Below are 23,720 nucleotides of genomic sequence, written 5' to 3'. Positions count from 1 at the left end.
TCTAAATGAATCCAAATGAATCAAGGGAATAAAATCCAAATGAATAAGACATGAAATCCAAGAAATATGATATCCAGATGAAAGAGATACTTAGCAAATCCTCACAATGATGATAAAAGGGCAGCTCTGGAACACAGTCCTATGGGAAAGCCAAAAAGCAAAAGACCAAGTTGGAAGTGAAGGGTCCGAAAAGCAATGTCGCCAAAATAAATTTAAAAAATCAACATACTATGTGATACTATGTGATACATTTTAACTCATTGAAAAGAGATTTCTATTTCTGGTAAGACTCTGAGAATAAATTAATAATGATAGTTATACAGAAGAAAACAAGGCAAAAGAAGAATGAATCACTTAGCAACTCACAAAAAATAAAAGGATGATCAAGGAAAGCAATATACAATGGAGTCATCAGTTATAAATAATAATAATGTAATAATATAAGCAGTGAATATTAATTTAACTAAAATGTTTGGGATAGGTGGCATATATAAGAGAGTATGATAGGAATCTCTAGATAAGATAGGAAATTCAAAATTCAAAAATAGCAATGTGATTATGTTTTTTAGAAATATAGAAGGAAAAAGAAAAATAAAAAGCTAAAAGGTTGGAAATGGTTTCCTCCAGATTGGGGCCAAGTGGAGCAAAGTGTTCTCATTTCTCATTTTAAGAGTGATTTGACTCTCTAAATCATGTTCATGAAATGTTTTGAATAATATTAGATTAAATTGAAAATAAAATATAAAAAAAATTTAGGTTCTCTTGACAGAAAGTGAGAAACACCTAATTCATCCACCCTTGACTTCTCATTTTAATAGCAGTGAAAGCATTTTTTTTTAACTATACTTCAAGTTCTGGGGCACATATGGAGAATTTGCAGGTTTGTTACATAGTTATACATGTGCCATGGTGGTCTCCTGCACCCATCAACCTGTTATCTACATTAGGTATTTTTCCTAACGCTATCCCTCCCCCAGCCTCCTAACCCTTGAAAGGCCCCAGTGTGTGTTGTTCTCCTCCTGTGTCCATGTGTTCTCATTGTTCAACTCCCACGTATAAGTAAGAACATGTAGTATTTGGTTTTCTGTTCTTGTGTTAGTTTGCTGACAACAATGGTTTCCAGCTTCATCCATATCCCTGCAAAGGACATGATCTCGTTCTTTATGGCTGTATAGTATTCCATGGTGTATGTGTACCACATTTTCTTTATCCAGTCTATCATTGATGGGCATTTGAGTTGGTTACATGCCTTTGTTACTGTAAATAGTGCTGCAGTAAACATACGTGTGGATGTGTGTTTATAATAGAATAATTTATATTCCTTCGGATATATACCCAGTAACAGAATTGCTGGGTCAAATGGTATTTCTGGTTCTAGATCTGGGAGGAATTGCCATACTGTCTTCCACATAGTTGAACTAATTTACATTCCCACCAATATTATAAAAGCATTCGTATTTCTCCACAGCCTCACCAGCGTCTGTTGTTTCTTGACTTTTGAATAATTGCCATTCTGACTGGCATTAGATGGTATCTCATTGTGGTTTTGATTTGAATTTTTCTAATGATCAGTGATGTTGAGCTTTTTTTCATAAGTTTGTTGGCCACATAAATGTCTACTTCTGAGAATTGTCTGTTCATATACTTTCCCCACTTTATGATGGGGTTTTTCTTTCTCTTTCCTGATTGCCCTAGTCAGAACTTCCAATACTACGTTGAATAGGAGTGGTAAGAGAGGGCATCCTTGTCTTGTACCAGTTTTGAAAGCGAATGCTTCCAGTTTTTGCCCATTCAGTATCATATTGGCTGTGGTTTGTCAAAGATAGCTCTTATTATTTTGAAATACATTCCATCAACACCTAGTTAGTTGAGAGTTTTTAGCATGAAGAGGTGTTGAAATTTCTCGAAGGCCTTTTCTGCATCTATTGAGATAATCATGTGGTTTTTGTCATTGGTTCTCTTTATGTGATGGATTATGTTTATTGATTTGAGTATATTGAACCAGCCTCGCATCCCAGCTATGAAGCTGACTTAATCGTGGTGGATAAGCTATTTGATGTGTTGCTGGATTCGGTTTGCTAGTATTTTATTGAAGATTTTTGCATCAATGTTCACCAGGGATATTGGCCTGAATTTTTCTTTTTTTGTTGTGTCTCTACCAGGTTTTGGTATCAGGATGATTCTGCTCTCATAAAATGAGTTAGGGAGGATTCTCTTTTTTCTATTGTTTGGAATAGTTTCAGAAGGAATAGTAAAAGTTCCTCTTTGTACCTCTGGTAGAATCTGGCTGTGAATCCGTCTGGTCCTGGACTTTTTTTGGTTGGTAGGCTATTAATTACTGCCCCAATTTGAGAACTTATTATTGGTCTATTCAGGAATTTGACTAATTCCTGGTTTAGTCTTGGGAGGTGGTATGTGTTCAGAAATTTATCTATTGTTTCTAGATTTTCTAGTTTATTTGCATAAAGGTGTTTATAATATTCTGTGATGATAGTTTGTGTTTCTGTAGGATCAGAGGTGCCATCCCCTTTATCATTTTTTATTCCATCTATTTGATTCTTCTCTCTTTTCTTATTAGTCTTGCCAGCGGTCCATCTATTTTGTTGATTTTTAAAAACTAGCTCCTGGATTCATTGATTTTTTTGAAGGGTTTTTCATGTCTCTATCTCCTTCAGTTCTGTTCTGATATTACTTATTTCTTCTACTAGCTTTTGAATTTGTTTCCTTTTGCTTGTCTAGTTCTTTTAATTGTGATGTTAGGGTGTCAATTTAGATCTTTCCTGCTTTCTCTTGTGGGCATTTAGTGCTATCAATTTCTCTCTACACACTGCTTTAAATGTGTACCAGACAATCTGGTACATTGTGTCTTTGTTCTCATTGGTTTCAAAGAACATCTTTATTTCTGCCTTCATTTTGTTATTTACCTAGTAGTCATTCAGGAGCAGGTTGTTCAGTTTCCATGTAGTTGTGCAGTTTTGAGTGAGTTTCTTAATCCTGAGTTCTAATTTCATTGCACTGTGGTGTGAGAGACAGTCTGTTGTGATTTCTGTTGTTTTACATTGGTTGACGAGTGCTTTACTTCCAACTATGTGGTCAATTTTGGAATAAGTGTGATGTGGTGCTGAGAAGAATGTGTATTCTGTTGATTTGGGGTGGAGACCTGTAGATGTCTATCAGGTCTGCTTGTTTCAGAGCTGAGTTCAAGTCCTGGATATCCTTGCTAATTTTCTGTCTCTTTCATCTGTCTAATATTGACAGTGGGGTGTTAATATCTGTCACTATTATTGTGTGGGAATCTAAGTCTCTTTGTAGGTCTTTACAAACTTGCTTTATGCACCTGGGTGCTCCTGTATTGGGTGCATATATATTTAGGATAGTTAGCTCTTCTTGTTGAATTGATCCCTTTACCATTATGTAATGGCCTTTTTGTCTCTTTTGACCTTCATTGGTTTAAAGCCTGTTTTATCTGAGACTAGGATTGCAACCCCTGCTTTTTTTAGCTTTCCATTTGCTTGGTAGATCTTCCTCCATCCCTTTATTTTGAGCCTTTGTGTGTCTTTGCACATGAGGTGGGTCTCCTGAATATAGCACACTGATGGGTCTTGATTCTTTATCCAATTTGCTAGTCTGTGTCTTTTAATTAGGGCATTTAGCCCACTTACATTTAAGGTTAATATTGTTATGTGTGAATTTGATCCTGTCATTATGATGCTAGTTGGTTGTTTTGCCTGTTAGTTGATGCAGTTTCTTCATAGCATCAATGGCCTTTACAATTTGGCATGTTTTTGCAGTGGCTGGTACTTGTTGTTCCTTTCCATGTTTAGTGCTTCCTTCAGGAGCTCTTGTAAGACAGGCCTGGTGGTGACAAAATCTCTCAGCATTTGCTTGTCTGTAAAGGATTTTATTTCTCCTCGGCTTATGAAGCTTAATTTGACTGGATATGAAATTCTGCGTTGAAAATTCTTTTCTTTAAGAATGTTGAATATTGGCCCCCACTCTCTTCTGGCTTGTAGGGTTTCTGCTGAGAGATCCACTGTTAGTCTGATGGGCTTCCCTTTGTGGGTAACCCGACCTTTCTCTCTGACTGCCCTTAACATTTTTTTTCTTCATTTCGACCTTGGAGAATCTGATAATTATGTGTCTTGGGGTTGCTCTTCTTGTAGAGTATCTTTGTGGCATTCTCTGTATTTCCTGAATTTGAATGTTTGCCTGCCTTGCTAGATGGGGAATTTCTCCTGGGTAATATCATGAAGAGTGTTTTCCAACTTGGATCCATTCTCTCCGTCACTTTTCAGGTACACCAATCAAACATAGATTTGGTCTTTTCACACAGTCCTGTATTTCTTGGAGGCTTTGTTCATTTCTTTTCATTCTTTTTTTTTTTTTTTTCTAGTCTTGTCTTCTGTCTTTATTTCACTGAGTTTATCTTCAATCTTTGATATCTTTTCTTCCACTTGATTGATTCAGCTATTGATACTTGAGTATGCTTCACGAAGTTCTCGTGCTGTGTTTTTAGCTCCATCAAGTCATTGATGTTCTTCTCTAAGCTGGTTATTCTGGTTAGCAATTTGTCTAACCTTTTTTCTAGGTTCTTAGCTTCCTTGCATTGGGTTAGAACTTGCTCCTGTAGCTCGGAGAAGTTTCTTGTTACTCACCTTCTGAAGCCTACTTCTGTTAATTGGTCAAGTTCATTTTCCATCCAGTTTTATTCCCTTGCTAGCGAGGAGTTGTGATCCGTTGGAGGAGAAAAAAGTTCTGGTTTTCGGAATTTTCAGCCTTTTTGTGCTGGTTTTTCACCGTCTTCATGGATTTCTCTACCTTTGGTCTTTGATGTTGCTGATGTTGATACTATTCCTTTCTGTTTGTTAGTTTTCCTTCTAATAGCCAGGACCCTCTGCTGCAGGTCTGCTGGATTTTGCTGGAGGACGACTCCAGACCCTGTTTGCCTGGGTATAACCAGCAGAGGCTGCAGAATAACAAAGATTGCTGCCTGTTCCTACCTGGAGAAGCTTCATCCCAGAGGGGCACCTGCCAGATGTCAGCAAGAGCTCTCCCGTATGAGGTATCTGTTGGCCCCTACTGGGAGGTGTCTCCCAGTCTGGATACACTGGGAGTCAGGGACCCACTTGAGGAGGCAGTCTGTCCCTCATCAGAGTTTGAACACTGACTGGGAGAATGGCTGCTCTCTTGAGAGCTGTCAGGCAGGTACATTTAAGTTTGCTGAAGCTGCGCCCACGGCTGCCCCTTCCCCCAGGTGATCTGTCCCAGGTAGCTGTGGTGGGCTCCACCGGGTTCAAACTTCCCAGCAGCTTTGTTTACACTGTGAGGGTAAAACCGCCTACTCAAGTCTCACCAGTGGTGGATGCCCCTCCCACCACCAAGCTGGAGTGTACCAGGTCAACTTCAAACTGCTGTGGAGCAGCGAGACTGTCAAGCCAGTGGATCTTAGCTTGCTGGGCTTCATGGAGGAGGGACCTGACTAGCCAGGCACCAAAAGGAATCTCCTGGTCTGCTGGTTACAAAGACCATGGGAAAGGCACACTATCTGGGCCGGAATGCACCATTCCTCCTGATACAGTCTCTCACGGCCTCCCTTGGTTAAGAAAGGGAAATCCTCTGATCCCTTCTGCTTCACAGGTGAGGCGATGCCCCACCCTGCTTCGGCTCACCCTGCGTGCGTGAGTTGCACCCACTGTCCAACCAGTCCCAGTGAGATGAACCAGGTACCTCAGTTGAAAATGCAGGAATCACCTGCCTTCTGTGTCGATCTTGCTGGGAGCTGCAAAGTGGAGATGTTCCTATTCAGCCATTTTGCCAGCTACCCTCTGGCCCTCAGTATTTTTTAAGAGCAAAAAGCAGTCCTGAGACCAAAGGTTTGAATGCTTGGTACTGGACATGAGATCCTTTAGAGATGGTCTTTTTCTTCCCCTTTTCAATTTGATATGTGTATTATAATTTTTGAAAATTGCAAAAGTTAATAAATATTGAGTAGAAAAATAAATACAGTTTTCCCTCAGTATTGGTGTGGGATTGGTTCCAGGACTTCCTGCTAATGCTAAAATGAGAAGCTGCTCAAGTCAATGATATAAATTAACATAGTATTTGCACATAACCTGCATACAACCTCCTGAATACAGTTCTTTAAATCATGTCCAGATTACCATAATACCTAACACTATGCCTACACATCATTTCATTTGTGTGGATTCAATGCAGTACCTGGTGAGGAAGAATTCAAGTTTTGCTTTTTGGAACTTTGTAGAATTTTTTATATGCAGTTGGTTGAATCCATTGATGTGGAACACACACATATAGAGGACCAACTGTATTGTAACTTTAAAAAATGTGTTTCCAATGGCATATTGTTTTTCTGCATAGGGCTAATTGATCCATTTCTTAAATTGGTATGGCTTCTTGGCAAGATTTAGTTTGTACTGATGTATTCAAAATATAGTAAATATGGGCCAAGTGTGGTGGCTCCCGCCTGTAATCTCAGCACTTTGGGAGGCCGAGGTGGGTGGATCACCTGAGGTCAGAAGTTCAAGATCAGCCTAGCCAACATGATGAAACCCCCTGTCTAGTAAAAATACAAAAATTAGTTGGGCATGGTGGTATGTGCCTGTACTTCCAGCTACTCGGGAGACTGAGGCAGGAGAATTGCTTGAACCTGGGAGACAAGGTTGCAGACAGCCAAGATCATACTTCTGCACTATAGGCTGGGTGACAGAGTGAGTCTCCATCAAAAATATGTATATGTATATGTGTGTGTGTGTGTGTGTGTGTGTGTGTGTGTGTGTATAGTAAAGATGAATCTAATGGAGAAAAATATGTGAATATGTATGTCCCATGTGTGCAGGCATAGGTAAATGCGCTAGCAGTAGGGACCTGCAAAGAAGAAAAGTAAGACAGTTAATAACAACCATGCATATTATCCTACATTAAAGGATTGTCTAAAACCTCAGGAGGAGATTATATCACTAATTCTGTAGTGTTCATAATACTTCATATAGAAGAAATGCTAAAAGTTTGGTTTGTTTATTTTACTTTAAGTTTGGGATACATGTGTAGAAGGTACAGGTTTGTTACATAGGCATACATGTACCATGGTGATTTGTTGCACCTATGAACCCATCATCTAGGTTTTAAGCCCACTTGCGTTAGATATTTGTCCTAATACTCTCCGTCCCCTTGCCCCTACCCCCTGACAGGCCCTAGTGTGTAATCTTAGCCTTCCTGTGCCCATGTGTTCTAATTGTTCAACTCCCACTATGAGTAAGAAGAGGTGATATTTGGTTTTCTGTTCCTGTGTTAGTTTGCTTAGAATGATGGCTTCTAGCTTCATCCACAGTCCTGCAAAGGACATGAACTCATCCTTTTTCATGGGTGCATAGTATTCCATGGTATATGTGTGCCACATTTTCTTAATTCAGCCTATCACTGATGGGCATTTGGGTTGCTTCCATGTCTTTGCTATTATAAACAGTGCTGCAATAAATATACATATGCATGTATCTTTATAGTAGAATAATTTATATTCCTTTGGGTATATACCCAGTAATGAGATTGCTGGGTCAAATGGTATTTCTGGTTCTAGATCCTTAAGGAATTGCCACACTGTCTTCCACAATGGTTGAACTAATTTACACTCCCATCAACAGTGTAAAAGCATTCCTATATCTCCACAGCCTCTCCAGTATCTGTTGTTTCCTGACTTTCTGATAATTGCCATTCTGACTGGTGTGAGATGGTATCTCCTTATGGTTTTAATTTGCATTTCTCTAATTACCAGTGGTGATGAGCTTTTTTTCATGTGTTTGTTGGTTGTATAAATGTCTTCTTTTGAAAAGTGTCTGTTCATATTCTTTCCCACTTTTTGACGGGGTCGTTTGTCTTTTTCGTGTAAATTTGTTTAAGTTCCTTGTATATCCTAGATATTAGACCTTTGTCAGATGGGTAGGTTGCAAAAATTTTCTCCCATTCTGTAGGTTGCCTGTTCACTCTGATGATAGTTTCTTTTGCTGTGCAGAATCTCTTTTAGCTTAATTAGATCCCATTTGCCAATTTTGGCTTTTGTTGCAATTGCTTTTGGTATTTTAGTGATGAAGTCTTTGCCAGTGCCTATGTCCCAAATGGGATTTCCTAGGTTTTCTTCTAGGGATTTTATGGTTTTGGGTTTTACAAGAAATGCTAAAAGTTTTAAGTCTGTGTCACTCTATCATTTCCATTTACTGGAAGACGCTGCACCACAACTTCTGAAATATGACAGATGCTAAATAAATACTTTTTATTTGTAGCTACCTGAATCAAACTCCCCAACTCTGCATAAGCAAAATTTCTCTTTTCCTGAAAAATACTCCAGTTAAATTTAGTTTGTGCTTATAGAATTTTTTGGTCTCCCCTTCCTCCAGGTTATTTGTTATGTTTATTTGTCCACTATTACCTTACAAGGTCTTGTGAATTAAGAACTACAACTTTCTCACATTTTTATACTCCTGATGCTTTTTGCTTTTAGTGGTCATTTGTTTTACTTGCTTGATATAGATGACGCCAGATTTGGAATATCAAAATTTGAGAGATCAGATAAATGAAAATACATGAGGTTGACTCTCCAGGACATTTCATTTCACCCCAATATTGTCTTTTGATTTTGTAACTGCGGGTAATGAACTCAAGTTAGACATTTCTGGGCAGTCAGAGTGCCAAAAAGACAGCATAGGAGGTGGAGGACTGATTACATCTTCCATGGCTACTCCAGTAAGTGCTGTAACATCAAGCTCAATATTGCGGACTAAAATTCCAAGCATCAATTGTGACAAAACAAAAACAATAACTCTGTTTGGTGGGAATTTAGTCTAAACTTAAGCTGTGTCTATGGTGTGATACATAGCCTAGGTCAACCTGGTGTACAAGTGGAATAACTCCCACCTCAAGAGTTGCTTAATAAGAGAATCTAAAGCTCTTCCATGAGAAAACTCTCTCTAAAGAAAGAGCACTATATGTAGTAGAACATTTTGTTTTGCTGTATAAAGGCCATTCTGGACATAGCATGTAATTTTTTCCTCAGTTTAGCCCCACTCTAGTTAGAATTTATATTGGATCCCAGTGCAATAAAGAGAAGTTGGAGTGGGACTTTAAATAAAGGGTGAAAGTTCTGTTCCACTAAAACCTATTTCGGCTTTTGAGGTATTGATTGGGAGAGTCAAAAATATTTTATTTACAGTCTAATACAGTGTAATCAAAAGTGGGGAGAAGCATTCTCTCTCATTTTGTAAAAAAAATAATAATAGAGAGAGAGAGAGAGAGAGATGCCTTATGGATTTAGTGAAACACAGCAGTAGTGTTCCACAAAATACCCTACGTGTACCTACTAATTTCAGTGAGGGCCTATAACAAACTAATTAAAATAAGGGGGCTGGGCACAGTGGCTCAAGCCTGTGATCCCAGCACTTTGGGAGGCCGAGGTGGATAGATCACGAGGTCAAGAGATGGAGACCATTCTGGCAGACATAGTCAAACCCCGTCTCTACTAAAAATACAAAAATTAGCTGGGAGTGGTAGCACGCGCCTGTAATCGTAGTACTCGGGAGGTAGAGGCAAGAGAATGGGTTGAACCCGGGAGGCGGAAGTTGCAGTGAGATGAGATAGGGTCACTGCACTCCAGCCTGGGGACAGAGCAAGACTCGGTCTCAAAAAAAAAAAAAAAAAAAAAAAAAGAGGGCATAGATGGCAGATTCCAAGGAAAATGTGACAATATTTGCTTACCAGAATGTATTAAGCACAGCTGGTGATTGCTCGAATGACTCAGGAGGGACTTTTCAGTGGGTAAGTTCCTGCAAGTGGGAACAGAAATAGATTATACATTAAAAGTTGTATATCTGTTTCCATTCTGCATCAGTTCATCTTTTCTTCTCCAACATAATCTCATTGATTTAATAAGATAAAATTAGGCATCCATAATTATCTTTAAGTTTCTACATCTATGGTCCCCTCCAGTGAGTAATTCATAAATAGCTAACACTGGGTTGAAATGTACTGGTTAAGAGATGGTACATCTTCCAGTTAGTAAAACTCACTTGTTAATAAAACATTTCAATTTTTCCAAAAGACACAATTATTAAATAAATTACTACTTTGAGTCCTAAGTATGATTATCAAATGGGGCTGAAAAAAACCCACAGTCATGTTGACAAATCTTTCTTCAGTGCTAACTGCTTCATTGCCCTAGTCACTCATTCATCTGTGGTCTTGAAGATTATTTCTTGCAATTGTTTTTTTTCCAACTATTCATATATAAAGACATACTTTCTTGCATTGTCTTTATATCAATTGGTGACTTTGCTTCCAATTTCACAATTAAAATAAAAATAATTGAACAAGAGATTTCAGGATTCCACTATACTTTTAACCTCTTTGTTGTATTGCTAATATGCCTTGTTTTTCTTTTAGTTTCAATGCATAAAATATTCCTTGGCTCACACCTGTAATCCCAGCACTTTGGGAGGCAGAGGCAGGCAGATGACCTGAGGTTGGGAGTTCGAGACCAGCCTGGCCAACATGGTGAATCCCTGTCTCTACTAAAAACATAAAAATTAGCCCAGCGTGGTGGCATGGGGGAAGCTGAATTGGGAGAATTGCTTAAACCCAGGAGGTGGAGGTTGCGGTGAGCTGAAAACACACCACTGAACTCCAGCCTGGGCAACAGAGTGAGGTTCCATCTCAAAAAAAAAAAAAAAAGAAAAGAAAAAAATCTTGTTCCTATGAGGACCTCCTATCCACTCTACTAAAATAAATCACTTCAGTATTTAGTCCCTTCCTCTCTCATGTCAATGTAAAGCATAGCACGTCATCAGTCTTCCCTTTCTATTCAATGATTTCCATCAGATTGCAATATGTAGTGAAGTCTATCATATTTTTAAAACAAATCCATTTGTTAAACAGGTTCACTATGTACTGGTTACCAGTTTATGAGTCAAGTGAGACAGAACTCACGCAACAAGTTACCTGACATGATTTTTTTTACTTACAGATAGAGAACAGAGACAATAGAAACCTAGGATTCATTATGAGCCAGATTGTCAAGGCTCAGAAAAGCTGACTGGGGCTTTGGAGTATTGACTGTGCATAACCAACCTTCTGAGGGACCCTAAAGGCAGTCTGTCCCAGGTCATATACTACAAGATCACATGAGTTACTGGGCCAAAGAGTTGAGGGACATACTATTCTTGGGATGGGGATGAGAGAGTTGAGGGGGTACCTGGAACAGAGCCTTACCTGTTCTGGCCAGCTCTCCCTTAATCTCAAGATGTTGCATTTTCAGGACATTATGTAGTTATTTTTGAGAGTCATGAGCAAGAAAGGGAGGCAAACTGTGTTAGTCCAAAGCCACCCTGAGAATTGTGCTGGACCATTGACTCCTCATTCTCATTCAAGAAACGTTTATTTCTCTGCCCCTTTCTTAGGAAAATTTATTGATTTATTTAAACTCAGGGTCTGAATTTTATCTTTCTTTTTAAAATAAAATTGTATATGCACTTAAAAAATCTAAACAAATGTGGGTTGTCAAACAAAACAAGCACCTTTGGGTGTTGTACTCAACTTGTCTAATAGATTTTTATTAATAACATTGAATCTAACTGCACGCCTTACATTGCTGTGTGTTGCATTTTGTTCATTCATTTCTGCCTATTGTGAAGCATTATTTGTATGAATGGATGATTATATATTCACTCTTCTATCGATTGTCTTCAGGTTTTGTTTTCCTTTTATTTGTATTGCTATTACAAATAATCTGTGATGAACATTTTTGTGTGTATCTTCTGATCAACATGAACATTTTTTCCCTTAGGATATTTAGAAGTGTAATTGCCAGGATAATTAACCAATTTAGCATTTGTTTTTCATTTTTATTTCTTTGTTTCATTTATAATTGCTTTATGTTTATGGTATAGCATAGAGATAAAACATCTTTTTTTTTTCCCAATATGGACAACAAATTGTCCTAGAAACATTTATCAAATAATTTCTTTGCTTTTAGTTATCTGGAAATACTCCTTTGTTATATGTGTGTGTATGCATGTGTGGGTGTCTGTGTGTTTATGACTGGTTTTGCTTATCTTTGTTACTCATTAATTCTGTTGTTTATAGCTATAATTTGTTAATTTTCCTCAGTGTTTAATGTTAGTTTAACAAAAACATATGTTTGAAAAGCACTGGAGAGAGATGGGATGCTTTTAGGTAATGGAATTTGCTGTATAATTAGAAAGCAGATCACATGGTACTTCTGTTAAATGAAATAACATTTTAAAATTACAAGACCCACACATACATAATGGAGATACAAGAGACAACAGAATAATAATAATAGAGAAGAAAAAACAACAGAAACCTAGTATTCATTCCATTTTCATAAAGCAACATGGCATTTGCTTTATAATTAGCAAGGTCACATGGTACCTCTGTCAAATGAGATAGCAATTTGTTTTTATTATGGGGCCCACACATACGTATAAGCTTCCATTCATTTGCTAGCAGTGTAAAAGTAAATTGAAACTTTTAAATTAATATATCAAAATTCCAAAAACTAAATTCAGCTTATAAATCATATAATCAGCTGCCAAATTTTTTGTTTGTTTGTTTCAAAAGAGCACTTCAAAATCCTTAGGTTTGCAGTAAGTCCTTTTACCTCAGCTTCAGTGTTGGCATTTATATACATTAATACACCTTTTCAAGACCAAGAAATAAAGGAACTACCTGATCTTCTCTTCTATTTCAATTACTATGCCAAAAAAAAAAAAAAAAGACCCATGTAACATTAAATAGAGAATAATGTGAAATTAAATGGATATTATCAAAAAGGAAGAGGAACTCATAGGAAAGAACATTACGCAACATTACAAATTTCCAAAAAAAGAAACTAAACGGAATTATTTCAAAAATGTATCTCCAAGTGAAGATAAGGCTAAAAAGCTAAATGTTGTACGCCTCTTTAGAAGTATTTAATTTACATATATTTTAAATATTTAGAAAATAAAGGTTTCTAACAGCATTATATTTAAAAGCAAAGGCTCAACTCATACTTACACAAATCACACAAATCAAAGAGCTTACAAAACAGTAAGATTTACTAAGTATTAAAGGATACACATAACCCTGAGGCAAATGCAGGTGGGAGATGTCAGGAACTGTCAGCTTATCTATCCTTCTTGCTACTTTGGATGGACTCTTGCCAACACCAGATATGAAGTTCCCAGATTATTGCATGCAGCTGCATTACTCACAAAAAGAGTTTTGTTTTGCTCAGTAAACCCTTCCATTTTATGCTCAGAGAGTTACATAGCATATGTGATATGTTGCAGAAAGCCATATTCAAGAAATCCATGGATTCCAGATATGTTTACTATGAAAATAACTAGATAGATCAGGTACATCTTTCTAAAAGAATTCCATAGACAAGGAATCTTCTGAAATAAAAACTACCAGTTTGTTTTCTGGGAGGTCTGACATTAGCAAGCTTACAAGGTTATTTGACTACTTTGTTTTCTTTGTTTATTAGAGTGTTTCCCTGTAGTGGTTGTAAACAACTACTGCCTCATCATTGACTGCATAATATTCCTAAAATTTGAATTGTATTGGACAGAATTTCTAAGGTAAATAATATTTAGACATAATTGGAGATTTGTTTTGTGGATGGTTTTTGAAAGAATAAAATGTAATAGCTTTCTAAAACAATATGATTTTGAAATATTGATATTCTAAGTAGAATATTTTAATAGTAAACCCACATCACCTATAGCATTTCTAAAGTATACTTTACTATCATATTATTTGAAGTAATGCAAACTATGGATAGACAGATAGAGATGATTTTAAACACAAAGATCTTCATGATAGAAATGTGGCATGAACTATTTTGAACCTATATAAATGTATACTATAGACTTTATGTCTGAGATTCAGGAATTAAAACATTCAGATCGAAACTTACTGGGATACTTTACAATTACAAACTTGTACTTAAAGGTAAAAAATCAACTTGAAGGTGGAGAAATATAATAAATGATTTCTCATCTTCCTGTACAAACTATAAACCAGATATTTTTGATCTGGAAAATTTACTGGAGATTTGGAACCCTTTCTAAGCCTATTCCTCTTCAACTTAAAGGGCCAGTAGCTTTTGAATGTAATATATTGAATATTTGAGGAATAAGAAGGCCCAAAGGCATTGGCAGCATCCCATTGTGGCCTTGTAAGTGATATTCTTTCTCAAGAAGACTCTCATAAAACTGAAATTAAACCTGTAGAATGGTTCAAAAAACATAGCATTTTACAAAGAATTTAATTCAACAGTTTCTGGAATTTAGAATTTAATGCATTCTTTACATTTAATATTTTTAATAAATAATATATCTTTTTTCTTTTTTGAGACTGAGTCTTACTCTGTCACCCAGGCAGGAGTGCAGTGGCACAATCTCAGCTCACTGCAACCTCCACCTCCCGGGTTCAAGCGATTCTCCTGCCTCAACCTCCTGAGTAGCTGGGATTACAGGCACGTGCCACCACGCCCGGCCAATTTTTGTATTTTTAGTAGAGATGGGGTTTCACCATGTTAGTCAGACTGGTCTCGAACTCCTGACATCATGATCTGCCCACCTCAGCCTCCCAAAGTGCTGGGATTACAGGCGTGAGCCACTGCACTTGGCCAAAATCACGTATCCTTCAGCTGCTAGATTGTAGACTGCATATATGTGTGACCGTCCCCCACGCAATATACACATGCACATGCACACACACCTCTACACAAACACTTATTTTAGAAATAACAGGGACCATTTAAATATTAATAAATTCATGATTATACTACATATTAACATTAGAAACAGAAAACTGTAGACCAGAAATAGTGACAAAATGCTGAAGGAAGGAAACAATTGGCAGTCTGCAGTTATAGATAAGGCCTAACCCCATTGTCTAAGGTTTTGTGCTGTTTCATTTTGTTTCATTTTGTTTTGAAATAGGGTCTCACTTTGCTTCCCGACTGGAGCACCATGGCGTGATCATAGCTACTGTAGCCTCTACATCCCCGACTGAGGTCACCTCAGTCTCCTGAGTAGCTGGGCACAGGCAGAATCATGTTGACTATTTTGGATCCTTATAGTTTTTTTTGTAGAGAGACTCTCACTACATTGCCCAGGCTGGTCTTGAACTCCTGGCCTCAAGCAATCCTCTTGCCTCAGTCTCCCAAACTGCTGGGATAACAGGTGTGGGCCATGGCGTCAGCCTTGTCTAAGGTTTTAGAACTCATATTGGACCACAGAAACAAGGATGTGAGCCAAAGTTATGCTTTTACCATGGCACAAAAGTTAGTGTTTCTGAAGTTGTGCATAATCCAGGATCAGAATCATGCATTAGACAGTGACCCAGAATCCAAAAATGGGCCACATCCCAAAATCAGAAATGAAACACATATTTTTGTGAGGTGAGGCTATGAAATTCTTAGGCCAGACATATATTTCTTGTTATTATTAAATACATTACCCATTTAGCAATTTATTTCATATAAATCATTTAAATTGTAATTATTTCCTTCTTTAAAATGACTTGAAATATGAAACAGATTATTTGCTACGTGCTTCCTAATTAATATTCGTTCCCTACTTAGAACAATTCATGCCTGGATCCAAGGTGAGTTAATTTTTTTCTTGAATAAAATGTTACAGGCTGAAATGTATTTTATTTCTACTTTTAAGATAATTTATACACATCTCTAAGATATCCTTCTTGTACACAATGAAATGGTTACTGCATTTTTAAGACAAAAAGTCTATATCTTGCTTATGTTTGGTAAAGAATGATTTATAAAAAAGTATTTATTAAATTGACAATAGATTGATATAATTGACAGTTCAGAATTTTACAGTTAATCTATATCTGAGAGTATTTGCAAGTAATTATACTTGATTCTACATTTTCAATATCTTCAACATCTCAGTGAAAGTGATGAATTTGCATGCATTACAACGTTGTAAGCCAGCAAACCAGTAAGCTTTTCAACCAGTTAGGTTTGTAAAGTTAACCCTTAGTTGGTAATACTTAAATCATCATAAAAAAGAAGAGTAACCAACAAAGGTGAAAATGCAAATTAACGAAAGCCGAAGAAATTTACCTTGATCATGAATATGTCTCTCATTGGAGCCCTGCAGTGATGACCCTATTTCATTCCTGCAGGTCCTCCCCTCAAGTGTTTTTTAGAAAATGGCAGCATTAAAAGAAAGTCCCCATTTCAAAATCAGAAACATTATAAGGAAACTGGCATGGGAATTCTTACTTACAACCAACGTCTCTCAATACTTAACTATAAATTCTACAAAGGATCAGAATATATTTCTTTAAAAATGAGTTTTCTTATATCAAAGAAAATAATGGTGTATCCCAAACTATAAGACAAAAAGAAAGACTAGATTTGAAAGAGAAGATTATAATAACACATAAAGAGATGAGATGTAAACTGGTAGAGCTCAGGAAATAAATGAAAGTGAAAAGATATTACAGAAATTGGAGCCTCATTTAAAATGTCGATTCTACCCTGATTACTCCAGTGAGTAATCTGCTGCCAGCAATGTACTGTGCCAAGACCCCCAATCACAGCAGCAACCTTTTTGAAAAGGAAGAGTGATAATCTTGTATTTTGAACAGGTTCTTATTCAAAGGCTATAATTACACGTTGGCAACTTGCATTTCCCTTTCTTATAGCTGCTTCTCCTCCTAGGAACTTCAAATGTATCTCCCCATCAGGAGTGCTTTCTGCCGCTCTCCATGTTCATTTTGAATTCAGGGCGGAGGGATCATGAAATGCTGAGATTTACAGCACTGAGGTCTACCGATGACACGCTGTGAAACTGTCTCCACATCATCCGGAAGCCAGCAGGCTCCCAGTCGTCCTTAGGCTTGTCAGAAACAGGAACTCTAATAAAAACACCTTGGCAGATGCAACATAAAAAGAAACTAGGAAATAATACATTTCAGAGGGGAAATCTGAGGAAATGCCAAGATGCCATCTTTTTTTTTTTTTTTTTTTTTTGACTAGAAGATCTCCTTCTTAAACTATTTGTGCATTTGATAGTAGCACAACTTTATCATGCATCTCAGGCTTACAGAGGCACATAGAACCAAGAAAGACGTTTTCCAAAATTGTTTTAATGTAAAATAACTCTTACATTAGTGGTTTTCCATTTTACATCAAGTCAGACTGAGGATGTAAAATATAAGTGTCAAGTAATGCGTTTCTCCTTGATACCTGCCAGAAGTCGCAGTGCCTTAAGAATCATTACATTCCATTTTATGTCAACCTTTTGGGGAAATGAAGGTGTTTTTGACAATGGCACTGCTATTCAAATGCTACCAAGCAATAAAAATGTTGGAGACATAGCATTAGTTTATTTGTGAGAAGATGTTTTACTTCTAGGTCACCTATAAGTGGCCATGCAAGCTTACTAGAGTAATTTAGAAAAACTTGTCTCTGAGCTTTCTCATTTGTAAAATGAGTTACCAACATCAGTCATGGGGATTTAATGGGGATTTCAAAGATTTCCTTGCACTTTAACAACAGTGTGCTTTACAACAAAAGATCTCTTCCTTCCAGTAATGCACCCACCCACTCTAGCTTATCACCCAGGTACTCGTCTCGTTTATTATTTTCTCTTTATTCTCATCATTTTCCAACTTCCCCAATTTCCAATAAATAATACTTGTTTTATTCTCTTTTATAGTTCAGTGATTTTTACTAAACACGCCAATTCCTTACTTTGAGAGGTTGTTTTACTGGCTTGGTAGAGATCATGACCTGCAATTCTTTAAAAAGTCACTGATGATTCTGATGAAAAAAAAAAAAAAATCTTTGAAGTACAATTTAAGAAACCCTCTGATGAGAGCTTCTCTTATGTATTCCTATTACGGTCTTTCCACATGTTAATACAACTGGCCAGGCGGGGTGGCTCATGCCTGTAATCCCAATACTTTGGGAGGCCGAGGTGGGCAGATCACCTGAAGTTGGAAGTTCGAGACCAGCCTGACCAACTTGTTTTTAGGAGAAACCATGTCTCTACTAAAAATACAAAGTTAGCCGGGCATGGTGGTACATGCCTGTAATCCTAGCTACTCTGGAGGCTGAAGCAGGAGAATCGCTTGAACCTGGGAGGCAGAGGTTGCAGTGAGCCCAGATCAGGCCATTGTATCCAGCCTGGTCAACAAGAATGAAGCTCTGTCTTAAAGAAAACAAAAACAAAAACAAAACAAAACAAAAACTGTACAACCAAAAAGAGAGGTCATGTCTTAATTGACACTTAAGTGCTTACAGCATAATAAAGAAAGAAATCAGTAAATTTTTATTGACTGAATTAAGACGAATACAATGCTCTAAATGGTGTTTTGCCAATGCAACTTGTCTTACTGGTTCTGTGTTTTTGGTTGAATGCTGAATATTGAATGCTCTATTATATTAAAAGGCTAAAGAGAAAAAAAAATCACGTTTTCACATCAATGAATAAAAATATTTTTAAGAAAACCATACCCATTTATGGTTAAAAATTTTCAACAAACTAGGATTAGAGGCAAACTTCTTCAACTTGATAAGGAACATCTACAAAATATCTCAACTAAAATAATAATGATGAATAACTGGATATTTCCCCAGTAAAATAAGACAAAGATGCCCACTCTCTCCATTTTATTCAACATAGTATTAAAAATTATTTAGTTGGTGCAATCAGGAAAGAAAAGGAAAAAAAATGCATTCTAATTAGAAAGCAAGAAATTAAACAGTCCCTATGTGGAAGTAGCATGATAGTCTATGTAGAAAATTCAAGGATTCTGTAAAAAAATAGAAAACATAAGTGAGTTCAAAAAATTTGAAGGATACAAGATAAACACACAAAAATTATTTGTGTAAAAGCTAAAATAAAAAACACAATAGCATTTGAAATCACTCACAAATTGTTAACCTAAAATTTTACATTCAGAAAAAAGCTTTCAAAGATAAAGTTTAAAGATTTTTGTATGGGACCCAAAACTGAAGGAATTAGTCCCTAAAAGAAATGTTACAGAAAGTTCTTCAGGCAGAAAAGAAAATGATATTAAATAAACCTATATAACAACAAGCACCAAAAATGACAGTAATGTGGTTAAATATACAGATATTTTCTTCTATTTATTTAAATGCCTTTCAAAGACCTTGGACTGGATAAGGACAAAGTATCCAGTCCAAAATAAGGACAATGTATTGTGGGCTCTATAATATTTGTATAAACAGCAATAACATAAAAGAGGTTGAATGAAGACATATACTACTGTAAGTTGTTTAGGCTATACATAAAGGATATAGTAATACTTTAAGGTAAACACTGATTAAAGTTGTGTAATGAGGTCGGTAAGGTAATAGCTAAAATAATAAATATAATATAAACAATGAAGCTATCCTCATAAAGTTAAAGATAATTCTGGACAGAAATATAGTTATGATTAAACATTAATCAGGCTGCATTTTGTCCCACTTCCTTGTAACTAAAGTCACATCGCACTTGATACCGACCACTTGCTTCCCCGTTTTTCCTATAAATAGGGTTTCTGACATTAGAATCATAAGGTTTTTGTTTATGAATTGTTTACAATGTTTTTCACATTCTGAATGCTAATGGAACAGCTGATACCAACCAGTTTGAAGACTCCCAGAGAGCAACCAAATCAGCATGAATATACAATTTCTTCATCTCCTTGTCCCATGACTTCACCCTGCAGCCTTTGACCAATCAAGTTTCCATACTTGGGACCACTTCAAATCTCCTCACAGAGACAGATTTGATATTTCTTTCCATTCCCCTCATTTGGGGGTTATACCATTAAACCTCTTTATCTGTTGCAATCCAGTGTCATGGTATATTGACTTGTCATGTGACAATGAACCTTATTACAGTCACAATTATATGATAATGCAATATAGATATTAAGCCAATAGATTTTTTAAATTGACTTATAGAGAATACGTATTAATGCTAATGCCTGATGAAAAAAAAAAATAAAGATGAGATCAATAAAAGACAAATAGCAAGCAGTTGAATTAATCCTGATCACATCAGTGTTCTTATTATATACAAATGGTCTAAACACCTGATTAAAAGGTTGAAATTGTCAGTTAACATTTAGTAAGAGAGATCTAAGTATGTTCTGCCTACAAGGAATAACTTGATATATAAAAACACAATGTAAAAATATAAAATTAACTTCAGAAATGTTAAAGATCTCAGTGAACTCACTCTCTCATGCAAAAATAACAAAATACTGGCAAAACAATTAAACTCTTTCAGGACTCTACTAATTAATGCCACAGAAAGAGTTGGAAATCTTCTACCAAAAGAAACTATGGAACCTCAGTAAGAAAGCAGGGTGTATGATATTTGCCCAGGCCAGTTGTGTGGTAGCTATGAATGAGTGACAGCCTAGCACCTAACAGAGAAGAATACTCTATTGCAGAGCTCTGTTAAAAGCTCCATGGCCAGAAACAGTCAATATTTAATCCAGATTTTCAGGTCTTGGGAAAATTTCTACATGCAAGATTTTGTGGTTATTTATTTTGACTCAGCACTCAGTTCAGGCAAACAAAAAACGACAAGCAACAAATGAACAAACAGAAAACCTACCCTCAGGGTATTACCATAAACTACGGTAATATGTTGACAATATCACAGCTGCTTTAGGCTGTAATTTAATTTGGGACAAAGAAGAGTCTGGCAAAAGCTTAAAATGACATCCTGGTAAACTAGGCAATCATAGGCAGCTTTGAAAAGTTTTGACATTCTTGGGGATAAAAAACTCTGTGTACATGCTCAAGGTTAGTTTCATACCTAAGACTTATAAATGGTGAAGTTATCAGTCACTCACTTCTGACTGACATAGAGGCCTTCTGCAATCAGCAAATGAAAGTTAGAACTCTCATAGATTACCTGAAGCTTGAAGGTATGCTTTTTCACATATATCCCCCAAGTAAAGGGTGCAAGTTACACAGTTGAGGGGTCTAAGAAAATCATCTAACCTGCCACTAGAGGACCACTAAATTATCTTGATCTTTATGCAGAGGAAGTCAGGCTTAAAGAATAAGAACTTGAAAACAAAACAAAACAAAATCAAAAGGCGAGTAGACAATGCACTGGTCTCACACTGTAAGGAATATATAACCTACAAAATTTGTCAAGCAAAGTTGCAAAATTAACAAAAAACAATAGCATCAAGAACAAAACAGAAACAACAATCTCTGACCAACTGGTGGGAGGGTGGGGATCCCTCACATCAACATGGTTACAATATATCAATAAAAATGCCACATTTTAATAAAAAATCATGAAACCTGCAAAGAAACCAAAAAATGTGTCACATATTTAAAAATTTAGCCAGAACAAATATCCTGAGGGACCAGAGGTTGAACTTAGTCGAAAAAAGACTACAAGACAGCTATTATAAACATGTTTATAAAAACCAAAGGAAACCAAGTCTAAAGAATAAAAACAAAGTATGCCAGCAATGTCTCACAAGATGCAGAATATCAAAAGATTGACATTTAAAAATCCAAATCTGCTGGTGAATACCCCTTCATGCTTCTGTATCTGCTGGAAAATTCTGCATATGAAATTCTGTAGTCATTCACACTCAGAAGCTACATTGATGTAGGATTTTTCTTCTTAGTCACTTTGCAGGCTGGGGAGCCCCAGCCGGTGACACCCTACCCAGGCCCCACTTGGCCACACTGGCGTACCCCAGCTCACCTGAGTCCAGGATCTTTTATGGACTCAGAATGGGGAGTGCATGCTGATTGGTTTGTGAGTACGCAAAAAATAGTTAAAGCAAAGACACCACTTGTTGGGGTGATCAGACCAAACACCAGGTCATGGGGGCAATGAAATCTGGCAGAGACAAAGGAATGAGAAAAGACAGTTTGAGGAAGAAAGTGGGTCCAGGGGGCCAATGTAAGTATAGGGGCTGCAAAGGCCCCCAGCTCTGGAAGTCCAGACTATTTATTGGTGATCAAACAAAGAAACAGGTGGTGAGAATGTGGGGGTCGAAAGGGAGCATTGCATTAAGCACATGATTTACAGCTGTGACAGTTACCGTATGTTCTGCTACTTGAGAGAATGGAGAGCAGGTTCTTTTAACTCAAGATATAATCAATCCTGGGACAGCAAGGAGCAAGGAGCCAGGAAGTCTAGACACATTCAGCGCCATGAGGGGTTTTATGCCCTGAGCCTTAGATTCTATTCAAGCCACAAGGGGTTTTATGCCGTGGGTTTAGATTATGTTGCATCAGGGTAGCCTTCGACCCTTTAGCACAGAGCTTGGTGTTCCAAAGGTCAGGAGGGGTTTTAGACCCTGGACCCAGGACTTGTTCCAAGGCTCTTTTACATTATGTCAGATATGCAAGCCCTGCCTCAGTTTCTCTCCCAACACCACTCAAAGGTCGGCACAACAGAGGAGAAAAATTAATTAGGAAAGGGTATGTATATGTAAAATAGGTGAAGGGTGGAGACCAATCAGAGGAAAGTGCACCAAACAAGAAGACAAGTTCTCAATCCAGTCCAAGTTTTTAACTTGTAGCGTGGCTTTCTGGCTCTAACTTGCCTTCAGCTTGGAGGCAGGGTTTCATCAGGGACCCAGCCCTATCTATCTAGGCGTTTGGCTGCCTCCTGTGCTCTCAACATCAACTTCAAATAGTTGAGATGGCACAAAGCCCTCAGAAAGTGTGGTGATACTCCTTATTTTTAAAAGCATTATCAGCTTAAATAATTCTTTAACAAGATATTTGGATAAACTGCCAGAAGAGGAAAGAACTTAATTTCAAATACTTCACATTGCTTAACTCAACTCAGCTGATTCCTACTCTGGTTAATAGGTATTGGCATCAGTCTAGAGTTTTCCAGCGCATGTTGAATCAAAATATGAAAGAATATGACGTTCTAGTTTCAGGGAAAATTAAAATCATAAGACAGTCAAGGAATTAAGGAAGAGCACATCATGAACCTAAGGTGATTGTATATTCATGAAATCTCAGAGTTGGAAAATAATTTAAAGGCCATCATGAATAAAAATATCACATTTATTATCTGTTTCAAGATGATTTTTTCTTTTATGCATATCTGAGACAACATAAAGCTATTAAAATATATGAAAGAATAGCCTTATTAGGAAAATTTGGGTATAAAATAATCACCAGCATAATTTCATTTCATTAAACATTTTTATAATATTCAGGCAGATATTAATGCTTATGAATACTATTTGTTTGCTAAATCAGTAAACAATATTGCTTGATCAACTCATCTATCATCCAGATTCAGACAGCCTGTACATGCATAAAAAGGATAAAATAATGAAGTCTGGAGAATAGAGGAAGTAACATTATATGCTATTCAAGGCCAGGTGTGGTGGCTCATGCCTGTAATCCCAGCATTTTTGGAGGCCAAGGCAGGCAGATCACATGAGGTCAGGAGTTCGAGACCCGCCTGGTCAACATGGTGACACCCTGAGTTTACTAAAAATACAAAAGAACTAGCAGGGCATGGCAATGTGCACCTGTAATCCCAGCTACCTAGGAGACTGAGGCATGAGAATAGCTTGAACCTGGGAGTCAGAGGTTGCAGTGAGCTAAGATTGTGCCATTGCACTCCAGCCCAGCCTGGGTGACA

General features: G+C 37.0%; 1 long non-coding RNA gene across 1 annotated transcript in view; it reads right to left on the bottom strand.

Annotated features, from left to right (window-relative positions):
- LOC105484298 (uncharacterized) overlaps window positions 1-23,720 on the bottom strand; it is a 193,159-nt gene that overhangs the window by 147,971 nt on the left and 21,468 nt on the right. Inside the window, exon 2 of the long non-coding RNA XR_011610351.1 lies at window positions 9,763-9,830. This is a non-coding gene — a long non-coding RNA (uncharacterized lncRNA). The remainder of the gene's footprint in view (window positions 1-9,762; window positions 9,831-23,720) is intronic.

The sequence above is a fragment of the Macaca nemestrina genome, chromosome 12 (assembly GCF_043159975.1).
Source record: "Macaca nemestrina isolate mMacNem1 chromosome 12, mMacNem.hap1, whole genome shotgun sequence".
Classification (NCBI taxonomy): domain Eukaryota; kingdom Metazoa; phylum Chordata; class Mammalia; order Primates; family Cercopithecidae; genus Macaca; species Macaca nemestrina.
The sequence above is the reverse complement of the archived record's forward strand: the minus strand, read 5'-3'. Positions and strand labels throughout refer to the sequence as shown.